General features: G+C 39.9%; 2 long non-coding RNA genes across 2 annotated transcripts; both read right to left on the bottom strand.

Annotated features, from left to right (window-relative positions):
- Positions 1-2,345: 2,345 nt before the first annotated feature.
- LOC124083839 (uncharacterized) lies at positions 2,346-4,808 on the bottom strand. The gene is made up of 3 exons (XR_006848936.2): positions 4,594-4,808; positions 3,636-3,795; positions 2,346-2,574 (listed from the first exon to the last, which is right to left on the bottom strand). It is a non-coding gene; the product is annotated as an uncharacterized LOC124083839 (long non-coding RNA).
- Positions 4,809-16,004: 11,196 nt separating this feature from the next.
- On the bottom strand, positions 16,005-18,472 carry LOC124083838 (uncharacterized). The gene is made up of 3 exons (XR_006848935.2): positions 18,254-18,472; positions 17,295-17,454; positions 16,005-16,233 (listed from the first exon to the last, which is right to left on the bottom strand). It is a non-coding gene; the product is annotated as an uncharacterized LOC124083838 (long non-coding RNA).
- Between the last annotated feature and the right edge of the window lie 7,319 nt (positions 18,473-25,791).

The raw sequence follows: 25,791 nt of genomic DNA, 5'->3' as shown, positions 1-25,791 counted from the left end.
AATATGGGACAGCTAGGATCCAAAAAAAGGCATCTCTATTGTTTTCTTAGCTTTTGCTAGATCTCTCTCTCTCCTAGGCTTACATTTAAAATATAAATTGTATAGAACTTCTTTGAGACCAAAAAGAAAAAAAAAACAACTTGTCACTTTCAAATTCAAATAGCTTCTGGCTTGGCTGGTTATCTTGTCTCCCTCTGACAGTGAGTAGAAGGGACATAATTATTGGCGGTTGTCCTCCAGTCTCACTCAGGAACTAGTTCTAAGTCTTATTGCAAGATGAACTCCTAGAACCCAATATTTTTGGAAGCATGGGGCCACTGTGCTCAGACAACAAGGTGAAGCATGTAGTGAGGGAGAGAAAAAGAGTATTAGATCACATATTTAGCCTAGCCAGCCAGATATTTAACTTGGTTAGTGATACCGCTGGTTATCCATGACGAGTCCTGCTTTCCCACATGTTGAAGTTTGAACATTAGAGAGGCACGCTGAGGCAAACATATGAAGCAGGGTTTATTTAAAAAGGGGCAACATGGACTTCTTCCGGGAGGGAGAAGGGGACCATAGCTGGTATCCTGGTATCCCAAGAGGCTAGGTGTTCTGCCCTTTTTATATGTCCTAGGATTCCTTTGTTCTGCCTTTCCCCCCTTATCTTTCTCCTTCCTGCATATGTGAGTAGGCCCAGGAATGCTTGGTGGGATGGCCGAAAGGTGGGAAATACATGGGCTAAAGGAGGAAGGGCAAGGTGGAGTAGACAAGGACACATTAACAACCTTATAGCTCTCTGTAAGGGCGGGGGGGGGGCAATTCCTGGGACAGACAGGTAACCTTGGCAACAGGTTGGAGCAGGGACAGGTACTTGATAAGATCCCTCAAGGGACAGTCTCCAACTTCCCAAACTCACTCAAATTGGCCTTCTAGATCCGACCTAATTCAATTTACCTAGCTACACTGATTACCTATCTTTAAATCTGGCTTCATGAGGACAGGAATTCATTTGGAGATCCAAGTTTAAATCAACTCATATAACATGTTTTACTTATGGTTTATCTTCTTCTGTGACAAATGTACCTTTACAATGACATGAGGCCATTATAGGATTTAGAATTCTAGGACTTCCTTAAGTCCTGCCCCACTAGTGTAGGAAGAGCTGCTCCCCTTCTACTACTTTGGTAGTATTTAAGAACTACATAAAATTATAGAAAATGCTACTAATATCTCTGTATCTACCACTCAGCTTACAAAATGTAAAACTACAATAGGGGTGATATCTACCATGGAATTCTCCACAGAAAAATCCCTCCCTTTCCCATCTTAAATGTGTTTATCTTTTCAAAACACACCTTTCTGTATGCTACATTTGTATGCATCTCTCACATGCATGCCTTTTAGTCTCTCTATATATCATTTGTGTTTTCCTAGGCTTTACATATATGATATCATGTTTACATCCTTCTGGAACTAGCTTCTTCTCTTATGCATTTTTCTGTTGCTATCACCCAATCTTTGCCCCTGTGTCTCCTTTTAGTCTAGTCCATGCCATCCCATTCAGTTTACTTGCAACAGTTCCAAGACAGTGAATTAAGGCTGGTCTTAGTTTAGGTGAGTCTCAGATGCTTCCTCTGTTGTTATGAGCCTGTGGTTCTCAAACATTACTGTGCATCAGAATCCCTTGGAGGGCTGTTTAAAACACAGATGGCTGGCCTCACTCTGTGGGTTTATGAATCAGTAGATCCTAGGTGGAGCTTAAGAATTCCTAGGTAATATGATGATGCTATTTAGGGAACAAACTTTAAAAACTACTGCTCCAAGTCAAAGTCTGGGCTCAGGCTCAGTAGCACCATGTGGCCTCCAGACAACCTGGGCCATTCATGAAATTTCCTTCAAAACTATTCACTAGACCAGGATTGTTTAGTAGACATATAATGAAATCCACATATGGAACTTTCAATCTTCTAGTAGACACATTAGAAAATAAACTGGCAAAGTTTCAAAACTGTATTTTAATTAAATATATGATCATTTCAACATGTCATCAATATTAAAATTATTAATAAGATATGCTACACTATTTTTTACAACTACTGCAAATATCAAATCAGATTAGTAAAATTTCATGTTTAGTAGCTACAGATGGCTAGTGACTAAACTAATGGGCAACAGAGCTCTAAAGGCTTGTCCTCCATCTTTCTCTTTACCAAAATTATTTTAAACTTCATTTTAAACTTGTTTTTGGCCAAAGTAAAACAAGTTTAAACAGGTTTACCTTTCAATAGGGTAAGGGGCCCAAAATGAAGAAATAAAAGAGATTTGAGTCAGGATTGTTTGTGGAAACAAAATCTGCCCGTATTTCTCTTTATTGATTTCAAACAAACCCTTCTTTTAACTTTATTAAGCATCATTAAATATAACTGCAACAGGTAAGAAAAAGGTATTTTTCATAGAATATCACTTTTAGGATGATGAACATTAAAATATCAGTGTTACAATTCCCACGGGCTTCTGAATAATGAAAAACCTAAAAACAGTGAACAACAGATTCTTTCTTCTTTTCTATCTTCTTTTTATTCCTCCTAACTGCAGGATGAAATGACAAAAAATAAACAGTTACACAACATTAACCAGCACCCATGATTTTCTAAGTGTAACATTCCTATGTATATTTTCTGCATTTGTGTGCTATATATCAAGTAGAGAACACGTTTTCCTCTTAAAGTGTGCATGCTTGGATATCAGAGTGTTTGTCAAACTGATGGCTTCAATCATGTGATCATACCAACCTTGTTTCCTTTGTGCCTAACATCAAAAATTGTGTTGTATGTGTGTGTGCACGCACGTTTTGTAGTGTTTTTGTTTGAGTGGCCATTCTGGAATTTAAATAAATCTCTTAAACCTCTAGTGGTACCACAAATGGTATTCCTTTACCCTCCCAGATCCTTGGTTTCCACATGTACCCTGTGAGAAAGAGGCTGTTATAAAATACACAACTATGAAAATGCAAAAACAGAAGAGAAAAATGTTGAGCATCTAAATATGCTGAAAGACATATACCTTAAGACTTAATTATCAACTCAGTCATAAATTATGAACTGTAAGTTTCCTTTCTTTTGACTGACATAAAATATAAAAAAATTCTAGCAAAATGCATATTTAGATATTAACCATTAAATATGGTCCTACTTGAAATTCATAACTTTTGCTATTTGTTAGTAGTCACATTCTGTAAGCTGTTGCATCCTATTTAGTATAGGAAACTCCATTTAAATGGCCAAGTAATGAAGACCCCACTAGTGCCTGGCCCAGCCACTTTAGCTGCTGCTTCTGGTAAATTTCCTTAATGGATATTGGTCTCAGGTACTAAGTCTGATATATTTACCACTTGATAGTAGTCTTACAGCTAGAGTACAAACGATCCTACAAGAACAGATGAATAGCCATGAAGTACTTTTCAGAACGTACTATATTTTATATTACTAGCTACATGATTATTCTAGTAACATTCTTAGTAAGTTAAATTGAGTTTTTATGTAATTTTAAATAAACTTAATTAATTTACTAGAATTTTAAAAATTTAAAGCTGTTAGTAACAGATAAATGTCAGGATTTTTTGAGTGATACCCAAAGCTATACACAGATACCTGAATTTTCTGGGGTTGCTATCTACCAGATCAGGTTCCTATTCAAGTCCTCCTTGTTTTTCATTTTCCTTCTTATTTTCTTCCTCTGTTTTCATCTCTTTCTTAATGACAAAGTCTTCATTGTCTTCATTCAGGTGTTCATACTCATATTTAGTTATTTCTTTGGTGAAGAATAATACAAACAGTGAGATCAGATGGAAAAACTAGCCCAATTCATACCCAGCAGCAGCACCAATCATCTCCCCTCAGGAGAAGCAAGAAGAAGTAGCTAAGAAAACATGGCCAGGCACCTTCCTGCTGGTTGACATCACCCTTCCATGGCCCTCATATTTCTTCTGTTTAATCATTTTCACAGTGACATGTTCCCCTCTTCCCAGGAAATCTCCCTCCTAATGCTGCTGATTACTTCTCCTTTAGGGAAGAAAGGGTCAGAGTGATTGGGTCAGTTTGCATTTTCAATGTTTTGGTCAGAACTTTGTTGGGAAAATACTTGTTTGTCTCAAAGACAAATTCTGCAGTGAAGCCAATTGTTTCCTTAACCCCAGAACCTGTCTTTTTAACCAAGTGCTCCCAAATCATTTTTAGGCTCAACTTTCTAAGACCCTTTTCACTTTCAAAAGCTGTGAACCAAAGAGGAAGTGCACCCTTTGCTATTTCTTTTCCTCCAGGGTTCTTTCCATTTCCTCCCGAGCTCCCTCCTGAACACCTGACATTCATCTGTCTGCTGGCAAATCGCATTGACAGTCCCAACTCTTATAAAATACAGGTTGGTAAAGGACAGCATATTTTTTTTTTAAAAAAACTGCAAAGGTTGCTTTGAATTGGGCTTCTAACCTGGCACATTCGGCCTTAATTTGGAGGAGGTCAGGACCCACCACTTCCCTACCCAAGGTCAGTGCTTTCCCATTTTGCCTCACCAGCTAGCGCCTCTGCAGCTGTGGGTCCACCATTTCCTCACCTCTCACATCGGTGATTTGTGCGGTGATCTCCTCCGCCTGTTCTTTCTCCACCACCTCTTCTGCCTGCTGTTCTGGATCCTGAATTGCTATGCTGCTTTGTGTTGTGTGCTGGGCCACTGGGATAGAGGCGGTTGTGTCCAGCTGGCTCAGACTCAATCTCAGGCTAAAGCCCAGGCCCAGGCCCAGGCCCAGGCCCAGGCCCAGGCCCAGGCCCTGGCCCAGGCCCAGGCCCTGGCCCTGGCCCTGGCCCAGGCCCAGGCCCAGGCCCAGGCCCTGGCTCTCGCCTTGGATCATCTGAGTCATGGCCCTCGTTCTTCGTCTCTGGGGCATCTGCATCACCTGGCGCTTATTTGAGTTGCTTAACACAGCTGAGCTGGATCGGGATCGCTGGTTCACTTGGCTGCGAAGGGACTGGAGCAGGGTATGGTAATTGTAGTAGATGTGGTGCAGAAGTGAATGATCCAGATCCAGGAACATGCACCAGAAGCCAAGCATGAGCAACTGACAGGTGTCCACTACGATATCCTGGCTCTCTGCCAGGTCCCCTCCCTCCTCCTCTGTTGGCCCAACATCCAAGTATTCCTCCGCATCCCCACCCTCCCAGGCTCTGGGTAGGATTGGGGCCTGGGCTCCCTCTTCCTCCTTGGGGCCTCCCTTGGGCTCTGGGACCTCCACCACCCCAGGCCCAGTCACCTGGGCTTTGATGGCCTCAGGTGCCATGTCACCCACATCTGGGCCCAAGTCGCGGTCCATCCCTTCACCCACTCCAACAGCCCCATCCACTCTCCCATTGGGCTTACCCGCCTGTTTTGGCCCTCTCGGGTACGTTTTCTATTCCTTGTGGCAGACATGACACCAATCGGTACCTCAACTGAGCTGCGATCGGAGTGGGGCAACTTTGACAGCAAAGATGGTGGCTGTCTAGCAGGCTGCCACAGAGGGGAGGGGAAAGAGGGGGCAAAGAAGCCTCTTTCCAAGAAGACAGCAGTCTGTGGGTGGTGCCTGACGAGGCCTCACTACTCGAAGGGCAGGGGGTCAATCCCAGGCCCCAGGAGTTGTCAACCAAGTCTGAGCCTCAGAAGATCCCCCAATAAGAATGAAAACTTCCCAACGGAAGGTGATGAGGCGGGTTCAGAACTGTCAACAAAGGGTTGCGGCCCCTTGTGACACGCTCTAAGCTCATTTGCTGAAAAGAGAAGATTGACATGCCCTATGTCCAATGAATGATCAAGGGCCTTAGTTTCTAGGACTATTGAGCATCCCGTACCTTTTCTTTGAAGCCTTAGCCTAAAGGGAAACCCTTTATGACCACACCAGTCCTGTCCTTTTGATTTGATGATTATTGACAAAAATATAGTTGTTTAACATGGAAGTAACCCTGAGGCATGTTTACAATAAGTAGTTCACTGATTTCCACCTGGTCATAATGGCTCATGCAAGTAGGGATAGTCATAAAAATGTTGTATAATCCAGACCTCAAAAGTAGTTAAAACTGGGCTGTGGCTGTGGCTCAGTGGTAGAGTGCCTGTCTCACATGTGTTCTATCCTCAGCACCACATAAAAATAAATATATTGTGTCCATCTACAACTAAAAATAATTAAAAGAAAAAGTAGTTAAAACTTTCTGAGACTGATAAGATTTTTGTGTGGTTTAACATGGTTAAAACTATTTAGAAAATAATGGACAAAGTTGAAGTAGATGCATTCAGAACTGAGTGTTGATGAGGTAGTAAACGACAGGTATTGGATGAGGCTTAATGAATCCTGCCAAATTCACTTCATGCCTCCAGAGAATGAAAAATAAAAGGTCATCTCTTAAGAGCTAAGTATGACAGACATCAAATGGGCAGGATTTCCAGGATGTTTCTGAGGTAACAGACCAAGACTTCTTATTGATATCAAGACCTACTTACGATTTCAATTGTAAGTAATTCTGAAATTATGGAGAAATCAATTTTATTCTCATTCTATAAAAAGTGTTTTGAAACACTAATATTATTATTATATTTTGGTACTGAGGATTGAACTCAGGGGCACTCAACCACTGAGCCACATCCCCAGCCCTATTTTGTATTTTATTTAGAGACAGGGTCTCACTGAGTTGCTTAGTGCCTTGCTTTTGCAGAGGCTGGCTTCGAACTCCTGATCCTCCTGCTTCAGCCTCCCAAGCTAATGGGATTACAGGCATTTGCCACTGCGCCCAGCTTAGTTTTTGAAGATAATACAAAACAACATATTTCATATATTGCATTTTAGAAACATAATACCATTAAATATCATTAATGAGAGCATGTAAATTTTTCTTTTTCTCGTATCTCAAGATTGGAAAGAAGGTCCTGTCATCTTCATACTCTATGACTATTTTCTCCAGATTGCTTTTTGGAGGGGAGCTCATTGCTCCTCTCTTCACACAGAGCCAAGGAAGAAAGCCTCATGTAGAGTACAATATGCACCTGACTGCAGACAGGCAGCTTTAACAGACACAATAGGCATAAATTCAACCAAAGGGAGAGAAGGGAGTATTTTGCCTCCCGTTAACACAAACTCCAGTTTTTATTTGATTTATTCTTTACCTTTTAGTTCTAGGTCAAGGAGACCTTGTGGTTTTGCACAAAATGCCCTGGAGATGAATGCTTACAGTTACATGTACATGTGTGAGGTCTGGAAGGGCCATTAGCAGTCATGGAATCTGTCACTCTCCACACTTGCATGTGGAAAGAAGCAGCAGGAGGGCTTGTCACAACAGATGGCTGGGTCCCATGCCAGAGGTCAGGCTTCCCTGGGTCTGGGCAGGGACTGAGAATTTCATTTCTGTCAAGTTCCCCTGGGAGGCTGGGGCTGCTCTTGTGAGCACTGCACTTGGGGAACCAGGGATCTCATCCAGCTTCCTCATTTCAGGTGACTGTGCTGAGGCAGAACCCCAGCTGGGTTCTAGGATTGGTTTTAGCACTTAAGCACTTGTTAAGACTTTGCAGACTTGCTTAGCTTCTCTGGGCCTCAGTGTTTCTCATCTACAAAATGAGAGGAAGGGCCTTGTTCTGCCTTCCCCGTGGAGTTGTTTAATTTATAGAGTGGAAGCAATAGGGTTCCTTAGGCCTTGAGCAACAACCCTCTGATTGGGCATGGAGCCCTCAGGTGGTCTCAGGGCCACTCATTTACTCCTCTTCCCCTCTGGTTAGTGGGCCGGAGTTTACCCTTTGCCTCCTCTTTTCTCAAGAAATAAGAGAGATGCTTTCAAATTGGGGCAAGGGTGTACATCATTTTTTTCTTCTTGAATTTTTCTCAGTTTGCATTTTCCTTTTAAGTTTGTTTAAATTTCTACCTGTATTGTTTCTCCTTTCTCATGTAGAAAGTTTCTCAATGCTTCCCTTTGCAATTTCTTTCATTCTTTTTAAATTCACAAAATGTTTACCATCTGGAGATTAGACCATTCAAGTATATATTTTCTTCTACTTTTAAGTATGAATTTTTTTAACCACATGTACCCTTATTCAGCTGGAGTTATATTGGCATATGGCATGAGGTTTGAATCTCAATTCATGTTTTTTATTTTTTAAACAGCTTGCTTCTAGCACCATTTGTTGATTAATCTTTTTCCTTAATGTGAGGCTGTGCACTTAACACTTTCTAGGTATGTGTATTGTGTGGGAAAGAGATTTGAATCTAAGATCATTATTTTTTCAAATGGGGGGAAAAGAGGCTAATTTGTTTCCCCAAATTCATGGTTATTAATGAAGGAGTTAGACTAGCACCAATATCTTTGATTTCTAATATGAAATTGAAATAGTTCTTGTGTTTCCAATTCCAGGGAGGTTTGACAGCAGAAGGTTAACCTGTCACAAAGTAAATGGATGTGACCTGGGCTCTATAAAAATTACAGACTAAATTCCATGGATCCTTGTTTAAATGTGCACAAGCCTTTGGAGAATCATTGTAGGTAATCCTGACCTTTGGGGATGGGGAAAGGAACAGAATATTGCCTCTGATCAAAGGACAAACCTAGGGTATTCGATGGAAATTCTGTTGTAGAAAGGTACCTAATAATGTGCTCATATTTCCTACTGTTTGCTTATGACTAGGGATTAGTCTACTTTTCCATAGAAAAAACAAATTTTCACAGGCAGATTTTTTAAAAATAGGGAAACAGCATTCCATAGCATCCCTGATTCTTTACTTATTGTCTCTGACCATCACCCCCACTTCTGTTTTTTTTTTAACATTTAGTTTTAGTTTTCAGTGGACACAACATCTTTATTTTATTTTTATGTGGTGCTAAGGATTGAACCCAGCGTCCCGCACATGCCAGGTGAGCGCGCTACCACTTGAGCCACATCCCCAGCCCCCCCACTTCTGGTTTTTAACTTTATTTTATTAGGTGGTGCTGAGAATCGAACCCAGTGCTTCACACATGCTAGGCAAGCACTCTTATCTTCTTGATGTGTTTTTTTTTTAATTTTTTTTTATTTATATGTGACAGCAGAATGCATTACAAATCTTATTAGTCATATAGAGCACAAATTTTCATATCTCTGGTTTTATACAAAGTATATTCACACCAATTCTTGTCTTCATACATGCACTACTTTAAATAATAATGATCATCACATTCCACCAACATTTATAACTCCATGCCCTGTCTCTTCCCTTCCAACCCCCCTGCCCTATCTAGAGTTCGTCTATTCCTCCCATGCTCCCTCTCCCTACCTCACCATGACTCAGCCTCCTTATATCAAAGAAAACATTTGGCATTTGGTTATTTGGGATTGGCTAACTTCACTTAGCATTATCTTCTCTAACTCTATCCATTTACCTGCAAATGCCATGATTTTATTCACTTTTATTGCTGAGTAATATTCCATTGTGTATATATGCCACATTTTGTTTACCCATTCATCTGTTGAAGGGCATCTAGGTTGGATCCATAGTTTAGCTATTGTGAATTGTGCTGCAATAAACATTGATGTGGCTGTGTCTCTGTAGTATGCTGTTTTTAAGTCCTTTGGGTATAGACTGAGGAGTGGAATAGCTGGGTCAAGATTTCCATGGAATCTCCATACTGCTTTCCATATTGGCTGCACCAATTTGCAGTCCCACCAGCAATGTATGAGTGTGCCTTTTTCCCCCACATCCTCGCCAACAATTATTGTTTTTTGTCTTCATAATAGTTGCCATTCTGACTGGAGTGAGGTGAAATCTTAGAGTGGTTTTGATTTGCATTTCTCTGATTGATAGTGATGATGAACATTTTTTCATGTATTTGTTGATTGATTGTATATCATCTTCTGAGAAGTGTCTCTTCATGTCCTTGGCCCATTTATTCATTGGCTTATTTGTTTTTCTTTTTTTTGGTGTTTAGCTTTTTGAGTTCTTTATATACCCTAGAGATTAGTGCTCTATTTGATGTATGAGGGGTAAAAATTTGCTCCCAAGATGTAGGCTCTCTGTTCACCTCACACATTTTTTCTTTTGTTGGGAAGAAACATTTTAGTTTGAGCCCATCCCATTTATTGATTCTTGGTTTTAATTCTCGTGCTATAGGAGTCTTATTAGGACTTATAGGAGTCTTATGTGGGCCTAATCCCACATGATGGAGATTAGGGCCTACTTTTTCTTCTATTAGATGCAGGGTCTCTGGTTTTATTCCTAGGTCCCTGATCCACTTTGAGTTGAGTTTTGTGCATGTTGAGAGATAGGGGTTTAATTTCATTTGGTTGCAAAATTATTATATTTTTCTCCTTCCTTTTTTTGGATTTCCAGTTTCCCTAGCATCATTTGTTGAAGAGGCTATTTTTCTCCAATGCATGTTTTTTGCACCTTTGTCTTATATAAGATAATTGTGATTTTTGTGGGTAAGTCTCTGTGTTCTCTATTCTGTACCATGGGTCTACCAGTCAGTTTTGGTGCCAATACCATGCTGTTTTTGTTACTCTTGCTCTGTAGTATAGTTGAAGGTCTGGTATAGTGATGCCACCTGCTTCACTCTTCCTGCTATGGATTGCTTTAGCTATTCTGGGTCTCTTATTTTTCCAGATGAATTTCATGACTGCTTTTTCTATTTCTATGAGGAATGTCATTGGGATTTTGATTATAATTGCTTTAAATCTGTATAGTGCTTTTTTTTTTCTGATAACATTTTTAAAAATTTTTTTACATACATGACAATAGTGGAATGTATTACACTCATTATTACCCATTTACAGCACAAGTTTTTGTAACTCTGTATATAAAGTATGTTCATGCCAAATTATGCCATTATACATGTACTTTTTTTGCATTACAATTCTTAATACACATATATACCACAATTTTTCATATCTCTGTATATAAGTAATGCCTGACACCAACTTCAAATCTTCTTACATATATTTTGTATAATGATGACCATATAGTGCTTTTTAATATTAATACAGTTTGCTAATATTTTTTTAAAGAGAGAGAGAGAGAGAGAGAGAGAGAGAGAGAGAACAGAGAGAGAGAGAGAGAGAGAATTTTAATATTTTTATTTTTTAGTTTTCGGCGGACACAACATCTTTGTTTGTATGTGGTGCTGGGGATCGAACCCTGGCTGCATGCATGCCAGGCGAGTGTGCTACCGGTTGAGCCACATCTCCAGCCCCAGTTTGCTAATATTTTATTAAGGATTTTTGCATATATGTTTATTAGGTATATTGGTCTGTAGTATTCTTTCTATGATGTATCTTTATCTGGTTTTGGTATTGGGGTTAGACTGGCTTCTTAGAGTGTATTAGGGAGTGCTCAATTTCATATATGAGAAATTTTGGTGTTCTTTAAAACTTCACTACAACTCACCTGAGAATTCGTCTATTCCTGAGATTTTTCTTTGTTGGAAGGCTATTAATTGCTGTTTCAATTTCATTTCTTGATATTTGTCTGTTTAGGTTTTCAGTAACTTCCTGATTCAGTTTGGGCAGGTCATATGTGTCTACAAATTTGTCAATGTCTTTTGTATTTTGCAGTTTACTGGAGAATACATTTTAAAAACATCCAGGCACAGTGGTACACACCTGTAATCTTAGTGGCTGTGGAGACTGAGGCAGGAGGATCACAAGTTCAAAGCCTGCCTCAGCAACTTAGCAAGGTCCTAAGCAACTCACCAAGACCCTGTCTCTAAATAAATATTAAAAAGGACTGAGTAGTTGGACACAATGCCTTTATTTATTTTTATGTGGCTTAGTGGTAAAGTGTCCATAGGTTCAATTCCCAGCACCCTAAATAAATAAATAAATAAATAAATAAAATACTTTCTAATGATATTCTGGATTTTAGAAGTGTCTGTGGTGATATCTCCTTTTTAATCTCTAATTTTGCTTTTTTGAGTCTTCTTGCTTTTGGTTAGTTTAGCTAATGGTTTATCAATTTTTTTGAAGAATTAACTCTACATTGACCCTGTGTATTTTTTTTTTAATTCTCAATTTTATTAATTTTGGCTCTGATCTTAATTATATTCAGTCTTCTACTGATTTTGGAAATAGTTTGTTCTTCCTTTTTTAAGGCCTCAAGTTGGAGCAATAAGACCAGGTTTTCGATTGACTGGATTTTATTCCCTTTGTATTCCCATTGTAAACAGTTCATTTAGGTAGATGCCCTTTACCCATTCTGTTACACTTCCCTTCCCTCTTTTCTCAGAGTGGACTTCTATTAGGTAATTCTCACTCTGTGAACTCTCCATTAATGATTTCTTTTTCAGCCTGGTTTGGTGGCACATGCCTATAATCCCAGTGACTTGGGAGGCTGAGGCAGGAGGATCGCAAGTTGAAAGCCAGCCTCAGTAACTTAGTGAGGCCCTAAGCAACTTAGCGAGACCCTGTCTCAATATAAAAAAAAAATAAAAAAGGGCTGGGGATGTAGCTCAGTGGTTAAGTGCCCTGTGTTCAATCCCTGGTACCCCCTTTCCCCCCAAAAAAAGGAAGGAGAAAAATATAATAATTTATTTTCCAGTTAACAAAGTTCAGTTCTTCAATTGTTTATTTTTTAATGACAAAAGGCACATTCTGACATGTTTTCAGATTCTTTATAGCTTCCTTGATCTTTGTAATAGCAACCACAAACAAATACAACAGAACCTGTTCTGTAGTATGTCTCTGTTTGTATGTGACTTGGGGAGGGAAGTCAAATAGGATCTTGACAACTGAGACCTGAAGGTATTCAAAGGATTTAAGGTGTTCTTAAGAGGTTTTGCTTCACATAAAGGGCCTCTACAGAGTTGCACCTGACCAAGCCTGTGGCCTTTAGTTGGGCACTGGTATAAGGAAATACTGCTACTAAAGAAGTTTTGTGTATGAATAGTTGGGGAGGAAAGAGAGAGATGAGTAAAGGGTGAGTTGTGGAGAGCAATGAATCCAATCATGGCCTCTGACTCTCTTGTGTCTACAGTTGTGCCAGGAGCTGCCTGTGTGAAGGTAGAGATCAAGATTCCCCAGTTGTTATGGTGATGCCAGCCCAAGAAAACTTTGTACAAAGGCCAGAGTTATCAATCAAGGCCTTGAGTTCAGATACCAACTCCCAGGGATAGAGGATTCTGAGCAAAACAAGACGATCCTGATGTCTCACCAGTTCTGTATCCTTCAGATTGCCTGCTTTGCTGAAACTTTCCCACAAATAAACTTTTTTAAAAAAAATATTGTTTTTAGTTGTAGTTGGACACAATGCCTTTATTTATTTTTATGTGGTGCTGAGGATCGAACCTAGTGCCTCGTGCTAGATGAGCACTCTACCGCTGAGCCACAACCTAAAATCTATTAAACAAATGTGCTGAGCTAGCTCTGGTGCCAGTCAAGCCTCACCAGGGCTTAGCTGAATCACCTAGCACCACCTTTTATTTTCTTTGTCTTTTCTTCATCCCCTCATCACCCCACATCAGGTTCCTAAATTAACGGCTATGGCAGTCAAAGAAGGGTGAGGCTTTGACAGTTGGCATCTGAACAGGGCCCAATCAGGGACTGGACACAGGGGAACTTCTCTTCATTGATCAGATGGGGGAATGCTCCTGAGGCTATGTAGCAGTCAAAGGAAGGTGAGGAATATGACTTTATAGCTGGGTCTAAAATATGGGACAGCTAGGATCCAAAAAAAGGCATCTCTATTGTTTTCTTAGCTTTTGCTAGATTTCTCTCTCTCCTAGGCTTACATTTAAAATATAAATTGTATAGAACTTCTTTGAGACCAAAAAGAAAAAAAAAAACAACTTGTCACTTTCAAATTCAGATAGCTTCTGGCTTGGCTGGTTATCTTGTCTCCCTCTGACAGTGAGTAGAAGGGACATAATTATTGGCGGTTGTCCTCCAGTCTCACTCAGGAACTAGTTCTAAGTCTTATTGCAAGATGAACTCCTAGAACCCAATATTTTTGGAAGCATGGGGCCACTGTGCTCAGACAACAAGGTGAAGCATGTAGTGAGGGAGAGAAAAAGAGTATTAGATCACATATTTAGCCTAGCCAGCCAGATATTTAACTTGGTTAGTGATACCGCTGGTTATCCATGACGAGTCCTGCTTTCCCACATGTTGAAGTTTGAACATTAGAGAGGCACGCTGAGGCAAACATATGAAGCAGGGTTTATTTAAAAAGGGGCAACATGGACTTCTTCCGGGAGGGAGAAGGGGACCATAGCTGGTATCCTGGTATCCCAAGAGGCTAGGTGTTCTGCCCTTTTTATATGTCCTAGGATTCCTTTGTTCTGCCTTTCCCCCCTTATCTTTCTCCTTCCTGCATATGTGAGTAGGCCCAGGAATGCTTGGTGGGATGGCCGAAAGGTGGGAAATACATGGGCTAAAGGAGGAAGGGCAAGGTGGAGTAGACAAGGACACATTAACAACCTTATAGCTCTCTGTAAGGGCGGGGGGGGGCAATTCCTGGGACAGACAGGTAACCTTGGCAACAGGTTGGAGCAGGGACAGGTACTTGATAAGATCCCTCAAGGGACAGTCTCCAACTTCCCAAACTCACTCAAATTGGCCTTCTAGATCCGACCTAATTCAATTTACCTAGCTACACTGATTACCTATCTTTAAATCTGGCTTCATGAGGACAGGAATTCATTTGGAGATCCAAGTTTAAATCAACTCATATAACATGTTTTACTTATGGTTTATCTTCTTCTGTGACAAATGTACCTTTACAATGACATGAGGCCATTATAGGATTTAGAATTCTAGGACTTCCTTAAGTCCTGCCCCACTAGTGTAGGAAGAGCTGCTCCCCTTCTACTACTTTGGTAGTATTTAAGAACTACATAAAATTATAGAAAATGCTACTAATATCTCTGTATCTACCACTCAGCTTACAAAATGTAAAACTACAATAGGGGTGATATCTACCATGGAATTCTCCACAGAAAAATCCCTCCCTTTCCCATCTTAAATGTGTTTATCTTTTCAAAACACACCTTTCTGTATGCTACATTTGTATGCATCTCTCACATGCATGCCTTTTAGTCTCTCTATATATCATTTGTGTTTTCCTAGGCTTTACATATATGATATCATGTTTACATCCTTCTGGAACTAGCTTCTTCTCTTATGCATTTTTCTGTTGCTATCACCCAATCTTTGCCCCTGTGTCTCCTTTTAGTCTAGTCCATGCCATCCCATTCAGTTTACTTGCAACAGTTCCAAGACAGTGAATTAAGGCTGGTCTTAGTTTAGGTGAGTCTCAGATGCTTCCTCTGTTGTTATGAGCCTGTGGTTCTCAAACATTACTGTGCATCAGAATCCCTTGGAGGGCTGTTTAAAACACAGATGGCTGGCCTCACTCTGTGGGTTTATGAATCAGTAGATCCTAGGTGGAGCTTAAGAATTCCTAGGTAATATGATGATGCTATTTAGGGAACAAACTTTAAAAACTACTGCTCCAAGTCAAAGTCTGGGCTCAGGCTCAGTAGCACCATGTGGCCTCCAGACAACCTGGGCCATTCATGAAATTTCCTTCAAAACTATTCACTAGACCAGGATTGTTTAGTAGACATATAATGAAATCCACATATGGAACTTTCAATCTTCTAGTAGACACATTAGAAAATAAACTGGCAAAGTTTCAAAACTGTATTTTAATTAAATATATGATCATTTCAACATGTCATCAATATTAAAATTATTAATAAGATATGCTACACTATTTTTTACAACTACTGCAAATATCAAATCAGATTAGTAAAATTTCATGTTTAGTAGCTACAGATGGCTAGTGACTAAACTAATGGGCAACAGAGCTCTAAAGGCTTGTCCTCCATCTTTCTCTTTACCAAAATTATTTTAAACTTCATTTTAAACTTGTTTTTGGCCAAAGTAAAACAAGTTTAAACAGGTTTACCTTTCAATAGGGTAAGGGGCCCAAAATGAAGAAATAAAAGAGATTTGAGTCAGGATTGTTTGTGGAAACAAAATCTGCCCGTATTTCTCTTTATTGATTTCAAACAAACCCTTCTTTTAACTTTATTAAGCATCATTAAATATAACTGCAACAGGTAAGAAAAAGGTATTTTTCATAGAATATCACTTTTAGGATGATGAACATTAAAATATCAGTGTTACAATTCCCACGGGCTTCTGAATAATGAAAAACCTAAAAACAGTGAACAACAGATTCTTTCTTCTTTTCTATCTTCTTTTTATTCCTCCTAACTGCAGGATGAAATGACAAAAAATAAACAGTTACACAACATTAACCAGCACCCATGATTTTCTAAGTGTAACATTCCTATGTATATTTTCTGCATTTGTGTGCTATATATCAAGTAGAGAACACGTTTTCCTCTTAAAGTGTGCATGCTTGGATATCAGAGTGTTTGTCAAACTGATGGCTTCAATCATGTGATCATACCAACCTTGTTTCCTTTGTGCCTAACATCAAAAATTGTGTTGTATGTGTGTGTGCACGCACGTTTTGTAGTGTTTTTGTTTGAGTGGCCATTCTGGAATTTAAATAAATCTCTTAAACCTCTAGTGGTACCACAAATGGTATTCCTTTACCCTCCCAGATCCTTGGTTTCCACATGTACCCTGTGAGAAAGAGGCTGTTATAAAATACACAACTATGAAAATGCAAAAACAGAAGAGAAAAATGTTGAGCATCTAAATATGCTGAAAGACATATACCTTAAGACTTAATTATCAACTCAGTCATAAATTATGAACTGTAAGTTTCCTTTCTTTTGACTGACATAAAATATAAAAAAATTCTAGCAAAATGCATATTTAGATATTAACCATTAAATATGGTCCTACTTGAAATTCATAACTTTTGCTATTTGTTAGTAGTCACATTCTGTAAGCTGTTGCATCCTATTTAGTATAGGAAACTCCATTTAAATGGCCAAGTAATGAAGACCCCACTAGTGCCTGGCCCAGCCACTTTAGCTGCTGCTTCTGGTAAATTTCCTTAATGGATATTGGTCTCAGGTACTAAGTCTGATATATTTACCACTTGATAGTAGTCTTACAGCTAGAGTACAAACGATCCTACAAGAACAGATGAATAGCCATGAAGTACTTTTCAGAACGTACTATATTTTATATTACTAGCTACATGATTATTCTAGTAACATTCTTAGTAAGTTAAATTGAGTTTTTATGTAATTTTAAATAAACTTAATTAATTTACTAGAATTTTAAAAATTTAAAGCTGTTAGTAACAGATAAATGTCAGGATTTTTTGAGTGATACCCAAAGCTATACACAGATACCTGAATTTTCTGGGGTTGCTATCTACCAGATCAGGTTCCTATTCAAGTCCTCCTTGTTTTTCATTTTCCTTCTTATTTTCTTCCTCTGTTTTCATCTCTTTCTTAATGACAAAGTCTTCATTGTCTTCATTCAGGTGTTCATACTCATATTTAGTTATTTCTTTGGTGAAGAATAATACAAACAGTGAGATCAGATGGAAAAACTAGCCCAATTCATACCCAGCAGCAGCACCAATCATCTCCCCTCAGGAGAAGCAAGAAGAAGTAGCTAAGAAAACATGGCCAGGCACCTTCCTGCTGGTTGACATCACCCTTCCATGGCCCTCATATTTCTTCTGTTTAATCATTTTCACAGTGACATGTTCCCCTCTTCCCAGGAAATCTCCCTCCTAATGCTGCTGATTACTTCTCCTTTAGGGAAGAAAGGGTCAGAGTGATTGGGTCAGTTTGCATTTTCAATGTTTTGGTCAGAACTTTGTTGGGAAAATACTTGTTTGTCTCAAAGACAAATTCTGCAGTGAAGCCAATTGTTTCCTTAACCCCAGAACCTGTCTTTTTAACCAAGTGCTCCCAAATCATTTTTAGGCTCAACTTTCTAAGACCCTTTTCACTTTCAAAAGCTGTGAACCAAAGAGGAAGTGCACCCTTTGCTATTTCTTTTCCTCCAGGGTTCTTTCCATTTCCTCCCGAGCTCCCTCCTGAACACCTGACATTCATCTGTCTGCTGGCAAATCGCATTGACAGTCCCAACTCTTATAAAATACAGGTTGGTAAAGGACAGCATATTTTTTTTTTTAAAAAAACTGCAAAGGTTGCTTTGAATTGGGCTTCTAACCTGGCACATTCGGCCTTAATTTGGAGGAGGTCAGGACCCACCACTTCCCTACCCAAGGTCAGTGCTTTCCCATTTTGCCTCACCAGCTAGCGCCTCTGCAGCTGTGGGTCCACCATTTCCTCACCTCTCACATCGGTGATTTGTGCGGTGATCTCCTCCGCCTGTTCTTTCTCCACCACCTCTTCTGCCTGCTGTTCTGGATCCTGAATTGCTATGCTGCTTTGTGTTGTGTGCTGGGCCACTGGGATAGAGGCGGTTGTGTCCAGCTGGCTCAGACTCAATCTCAGGCTAAAGCCCAGGCCCAGGCCCAGGCCCAGGCCCAGGCCCAGGCCCAGGCCCAGGCCCTGGCCCAGGCCCAGGCCCAGGCCCTGGCCCAGGCCCAGGCCCTGGCCCTGGCCCTGGCCCAGGCCCAGGCCCAGGCCCAGGCCCTGGCTCTCGCCTTGGATCATCTGAGTCATGGCCCTCGTTCTTCGTCTCTGGGGCATCTGCATCACCTGGCGCTTATTTGAGTTGCTTAACACAGCTGAGCGGGATCGGGATCGCTGGTTCACTTGGCTGCGAAGGGACTGGAGCAGGGTATGGTAATTGTAGTAGATGTGGTGCAGAAGTGAATGATCCAGATCCAGGAACATGCACCAGAAGCCAAGCATGAGCAACTGACAGGTGTCCACTACGATATCCTGGCTCTCTGCCAGGTCCCCTCCCTCCTCCTCTGTTGGCCCAACATCCAAGTATTCCTCCGCATCCCCACCCTCCCAGGCTCTGGGTAGGATTGGGGCCTGGGCTCCCTCTTCCTCCTTGGGGCCTCCCTTGGGCTCTGGGACCTCCACCACCCCAGGCCCAGTCACCTGGGCTTTGATGGCCTCAGGTGCCATGTCACCCACATCTGGGCCCAAGTCGCGGTCCATCCCTTCACCCACTCCAACAGCCCCATCCACTCTCCCATTGGGCTTACCCGCCTGTTTTGGCCCTCTCGGGTACGTTTTCTATTCCTTGTGGCAGACATGACACCAATCGGTACCTCAACTGAGCTGCGATCGGAGTGGGGCAACTTTGACAGCAAAGATGGTGGCTGTCTAGCAGGCTGCCACAGAGGGGAGGGGAAAGAGGGGGCAAAGAAGCCTCTTTCCAAGAAGACAGCAGTCTGTGGGTGGTGCCTGACGAGGCCTCACTACTCGAAGGGCAGGGGGTCAATCCCAGGCCCCAGGAGTTGTCAACCAAGTCTGAGCCTCAGAAGATCCCCCAATAAGAATGAAAACTTCCCAACGGAAGGTGATGAGGCGGGTTCAGAACTGTCAACAAAGGGTTGCGGCCCCTTGTGACACGCTCTAAGCTCATTTGCTGAAAAGAGAAGATTGACATGCCCTATGTCCAATGAATGATCAAGGGCCTTAGTTTCTAGGACTATTGAGCATCCCGTACCTTTTCTTTGAAGCCTTAGCCTAAAGGGAAACCCTTTATGTCCACACCAGTCCTGTCCTTTTGATTTGATGATTATTGACAAAAATATAGTTGTTTAACATGGAAGTAACCCTGAGGCATGTTTACAATAAGTAGTTCACTGATTTCCACCTGGTCATAATGGCTCATGCAAGTAGGGATAGTCATAAAAATGTTGTATAATCCAGACCTCAAAAGTAGTTAAAACTGGGCTGTGGCTGTGGCTCAGTGGTAGAGTGCCTGTCTCACATGTGTTCTATCCTCAGCACCACATAAAAATAAATATATTGTGTCCATCTACAACTAAAAATAATTAAAAGAAAAAGTAGTTAAAACTTTCTGAGACTGATAAGATTTTTGTGTGGTTTAACATGGTTAAAACTATTTAGAAAATAATGGACAAAGTTGAAGTAGATGCATTCAGAACTGAGTGTTGATGAGGTAGTAAACGACAGGTATTGGATGAGGCTTAATGAATCCTGCCAAATTCACTTCATGCCTCCAGAGAATGAAAAATAAAAGGTCATCTCTTAAGAGCTAAGTATGACAGACATCAAATGGGCAGGATTTCCAGGATGTTTCTGAGGTAACAGACCAAGACTTCTTATTGATATCAAGACCTACTTACGATTTCAATTGTAAGTAATTCTGAAATTATGGAGAAATCAATTTTATTCTCATTCTATAAAAAGTGTTTTGAAACACTAATATTATTATTATATTTTGGTACTGAGGATTGAACTCAGGGGCACTCAACCACTGAGCCACATCCCCAGCCCTATTTTGTATTTTATTTAGAGACAGGGTCTCACTGAGTTGCTTAGTGCCTTGCTTTTGCAGAGGCTGGCTTCGAACTCCTGATCCTCCTGCTTCAGCCTCCCAAGCTAATGGGATTACAGGCATTTGCCACTGCGCCCAGCTTAGTTTTTGAAGATAATACAAAACAACATATTTCATATATTGCATTTTAGAAACATAATACCATTAAATATCATTAATGAGAGCATGTAAATTTTTCTTTTTCTCGTATCTCAAGATTGGAAAGAAGGTCCTGTCATCTTCATACTCTATGACTATTTTCTCCAGATTGCTTTTTGGAGGGGAGCTCATTGCTCCTCTCTTCACACAGAGCCAAGGAAGAAAGCCTCATGTAGAGTACAATATGCACCTGACTGCAGACAGGCAGCTTTAACAGACACAATAGGCATAAATTCAACCAAAGGGAGAGAAGGGAGTATTTTGCCTCCCGTTAACACAAACTCCAGTTTTTATTTGATTTATTCTTTACCTTTTAGTTCTAGGTCAAGGAGACCTTGTGGTTTTGCACAAAATGCCCTGGAGATGAATGCTTACAGTTACATGTACATGTGTGAGGTCTGGAAGGGCCATTAGCAGTCATGGAATCTGTCACTCTCCACACTTGCATGTGGAAAGAAGCAGCAGGAGGGCTTGTCACAACAGATGGCTGGGTCCCATGCCAGAGGTCAGGCTTCCCTGGGTCTGGGCAGGGACTGAGAATTTCATTTCTGTCAAGTTCCCCTGGGAGGCTGGGGCTGCTCTTGTGAGCACTGCACTTGGGGAACCAGGGATCTCATCCAGCTTCCTCATTTCAGGTGACTGTGCTGAGGCAGAACCCCAGCTGGGTTCTAGGATTGGTTTTAGCACTTAAGCACTTGTTAAGACTTTGCAGACTTGCTTAGCTTCTCTGGGCCTCAGTGTTTCTCATCTACAAAATGAGAGGAAGGGCCTTGTTCTGCCTTCCCCGTGGAGTTGTTTAATTTATAGAGTGGAAGCAATAGGGTTCCTTAGGCCTTGAGCAACAACCCTCTGATTGGGCATGGAGCCCTCAGGTGGTCTCAGGGCCACTCATTTACTCCTCTTCCCCTCTGGTTAGTGGGCCGGAGTTTACCCTTTGCCTCCTCTTTTCTCAAGAAATAAGAGAGATGCTTTCAAATTGGGGCAAGGGTGTACATCATTTTTTTCTTCTTGAATTTTTCTCAGTTTGCATTTTCCTTTTAAGTTTGTTTAAATTTCTACCTGTATTGTTTCTCCTTTCTCATGTAGAAAGTTTCTCAATGCTTCCCTTTGCAATTTCTTTCATTCTTTTTAAATTCACAAAATGTTTACCATCTGGAGATTAGACCATTCAAGTATATATTTTCTTCTACTTTTAAGTATGAATTTTTTTAACCACATGTACCCTTATTCAGCTGGAGTTATATTGGCATATGGCATGAGGTTTGAATCTCAATTCATGTTTTTTTTTTTTTAAACAGCTTGCTTCTAGCACCATTTGTTGATTAATCTTTTTCCTTAATGTGAGGCTGTGCACTTAACACTTTCTAGGTATGTGTATTGTGTGGGAAAGAGATTTGAATCTAAGATCATTATTTTTTCAAATGGGGGGAAAAGAGGCTAATTTGTTTCCCCAAATTCATGGTTATTAATGAAGGAGTTAGACTAGCACCAATATCTTTGATTTCTAATATGAAATTGAAATAGTTCTTGTGTTTCCAATTCCAGGGAGGTTTGACAGCAGAAGGTTAACCTGTCACAAAGTAAATGGATGTGACCTGGGCTCTATAAAAATTACAGACTAAATTCCATGGATCCTTGTTTAAATGTGCACAAGCCTTTGGAGAATCATTGTAGGTAATCCTGACCTTTGGGGATGGGGAAAGGAACAGAATAGTGCCTCTGATCAAAGGACAAACCTAGGGTATTCGATGGAAATTCTGTTGTAGAAAGGTACCTAATAATGTGCTCATATTTCCTACTGTTTGCTTATGACTAGGGATTAGTCTACTTTTCCATAGAAAAAACAAATTTTCACAGGCAGATTTTTTAAAAATAGGGAAACAGCATTCCATAGCATCCCTGATTCTTTACTTATTGTCTCTGACCATCACCCCCACTTCTGTTTTTTTTTTAACATTTAGTTTTAGTTTTCAGTGGACACAACATCTTTATTTTATTTTTATGTGGTGCTAAGGATTGAACCCAGCGTCCCGCACATGCCAGGTGAGCGCGCTACCACTTGAGCCACATCCCCAGCCCCCCCACTTCTGGTTTTTAACTTTATTTTATTAGGTGGTGCTGAGAATCGAACCCAGTGCTTCACACATGCTAGGCAAGCACTCTTATCTTCTTGATGTGTTTTTTTTTTTAATTTTTTTTATTTATATGTGACAGCAGAATGCATTACAAATCTTATTAGTCATATAGAGCACAAATTTTCATATCTCTGGTTTTATACAAAGTATATTCACACCAATTCTTGTCTTCATACATGCACTACTTTAAATAATAATGATCATCACATTCTACCAACATTTATAACTCCATGCCCTGTCTCTTCCCTTCCAACCCCCCTGCCCTATCTAGAGTTCGTCTATTCCTCCCATGCTCCCTCTCCCTACCTCACCATGACTCAGCCTCCTTATATCAAAGAAAACATTTGGCATTTGGTTATTTGGGATTGGCTAACTTCACTTAGCATTATCTTCTCTAACTCTATCCATTTACCTGCAAATGCCATGATTTTATTCACTTTTATTGCTGAGTAATATTCCATTGTGTATATATGCCACATTTTGTTTACCCATTCATCTGTTGAAGGGCATCTAGGTTGGATCCATAGTTTAGCTATTGTGAATTGTGCTGCAATAAACATTGATGTGGCTGTGTCTCTGTAGTATGCTGTTTTTAAGTCCTTTGGGTATAGACTGAGGAGTGGAATAGCTGGGTCAAGATTTCCATGGAATCTCCATACTGCTTTCCATATTGGCTGCACCAATTTGCAGTCCCACCAGCAATGTATGAGTGTGCCTTTTTCCCCCACATCCTCGCCAACAATTATTGTTTTTTGTCTTCATAATAGTTGCCATTCTGACTGGAGTGAGGTGAAATCTTAGAGTGGTTTTGATTTGCATTTCTCTGATTGATAGTGATGATGAACATTTTTTCATGTATTTGTTGATTGATTGTATATCATCTTCTGAGAAGTGTCTCTTCATGTCCTTGGCCCATTTATTCATTGGCTTATTTGTTTTTCTTTTTTTTGGTGTTTAGCTTTTTGAGTTCTTTATATACCCTAGAGATTAGTGCTCTATTTGATGTATGAGGGGTAAAAATTTGCTCCCAAGATGTAGGCTCTCTGTTCACCTCACACATTTTTTCTTTTGTTGGGAAGAAACTTTTTAGTTTGAGCCCATCCCATTTATTGATTCTTGGTTTTAATTCTCGTGCTATAGGAGTCTTATTAGGACTTATAGGAGTCTTATGTGGGCCTAATCCCACATGATGGAGATTAGGGCCTACTTTTTCTTCTATTAGATGCAGGGTCTCTGGTTTTATTCCTAGGTCCTTGATCCACTTTGAGTTGAGTTTTGTGCATGTTGAGAGATAGGGGTTTAATTTCATTTGGTTGCAAAATTATTATATTTTTCTCCTTCCTTTTTTTGGATTTCCAGTTTCCCTAGCATCATTTGTTGAAGAGGCTATTTTTCTCCAATGCATGTTTTTTGCACCTTTGTCTTATATAAGATAATTGTGATTTTTGTGGGTAAGTCTCTGTGTTCTCTATTCTGTACCATGGGTCTACCAGTCAGTTTTGGTGCCAATACCATGCTGTTTTTGTTACTCTTGCTCTGTAGTATAGTTGAAGGTCTGGTATAGTGATGCCACCTGCTTCACTCTTCCTGCTATGGATTGCTTTAGCTATTCTGGGTCTCTTATTTTTCCAGATGAATTTCATGACTGCTTTTTCTATTTCTATGAGGAATGTCATTGGGATTTTGATTATAATTGCTTTAAATCTGTATAGTGCTTTTTTTTTTTCTGATAACATTTTTAAAAATTTTTTTACATACATGACAATAGTGGAATGTATTACACTCATTATTACCCATTTACAGCACAAGTTTTTGTAACTCTGTATATAAAGTATGTTCATGCCAAATTATGCCATTATACATGTACTTTTTTGCATTACAATTCTTAATACACATATATACCACAATTTTTCATATCTCTGTATATAAGTAATGCCTGACACCAACTTCAAATCTTCTTACATATATTTTGTATAATGATGACCATATAGTGCTTTTTAATATTAATACAGTTTGCTAATATTTTTTTAAAGAGAGAGAGAGAGAGAGAGAGAGAGAGAGAGAGAGAGAAGAGAGAGAGAGAGAGAGAGAGAGAGAGAGAGAATTTTAATATTTTTATTTTTTAGTTTTCGGCAGACACAACATCTTTGTTTGTATGTGGTGCTGGGGATCGAACCCTGGCTGCATGCATGCCAGGCGAGCATGCTACCGGTTGAGCCACACCTCCAGCCCCAGTTTGCTAATATTTTATTAAGGATTTTTGCATATATGTTTATTAGGTATATTGGTCTGTAGTATTCTTTCTATGATGTATCTTTATCTGGTTTTGGTATTGGGGTTAGACTGGCTTCTTAGAGTGTATTAGGGAGTGCTCAATTTCATATATGAGAAATTTTGGTGTTCTTTAAAACTTCACTACAACTCACCTGAGAATTCGTCTATTCCTGAGATTTTTCTTTGTTGGAAGGCTATTAATTGCTGTTTCAATTTCATTTCTTGATATTTGTCTGTTTAGGTTTTCAGTAACTTCCTGATTCAGTTTGGGCAGTTCATATGTGTCTACAAATTTGTCAATGCCTTTTGTATTTTGCAGGTTACTGGAGAATACATTTTAAAAACATCCAGGCACACTGGTACACACCTGTAATCTTAGTGGCTGTGGAGACTGAGGCAGGAGGATCACAAGTTCAAAGCCTGCCTCAGCAACTTAGCAAGGTCCTAAGCAACTCACCAAGACCCTGTCTCTAAATAAATATTAAAAAGGACTGAGTAGTTGGACACAATGCCTTTATTTATTTTTATGTGGCTTAGTGGTAAAGTGTCCATAGGTTCAATTCCCAGCACCCTAAATAAATAAATAAATAAATAAATAAAATACTTTCTAATGATATTCTGGATTTTAGAAGTGTCTGTGGTGATATCTCCTTTTTAATCTCTAATTTTGCTTTTTTGAGTCTTCTTGCTTTTGGTTAGTTTAGCTAATGGTTTATCAATTTTTTTTGAAGAATTAACTCTACATTGACCCTGTGTATTTTTTTTTAATTCTCAATTTTATTAATTTTGGCTCTGATCTTAATTATATTCAGTCTTCTACTGATTTTGGAAATAG

The sequence above is a fragment of the Marmota monax genome, unplaced genomic scaffold (genome assembly GCF_021218885.2).
Source record: "Marmota monax isolate L192 unplaced genomic scaffold, Marmota_monax_Labrador192_F-V1.1 WCK01_AAM20220418_F8-fsc00689, whole genome shotgun sequence".
NCBI classification, from domain to species: domain Eukaryota; kingdom Metazoa; phylum Chordata; class Mammalia; order Rodentia; family Sciuridae; genus Marmota; species Marmota monax.
This window is presented reverse-complemented; position numbering and strand designations above follow the sequence as displayed.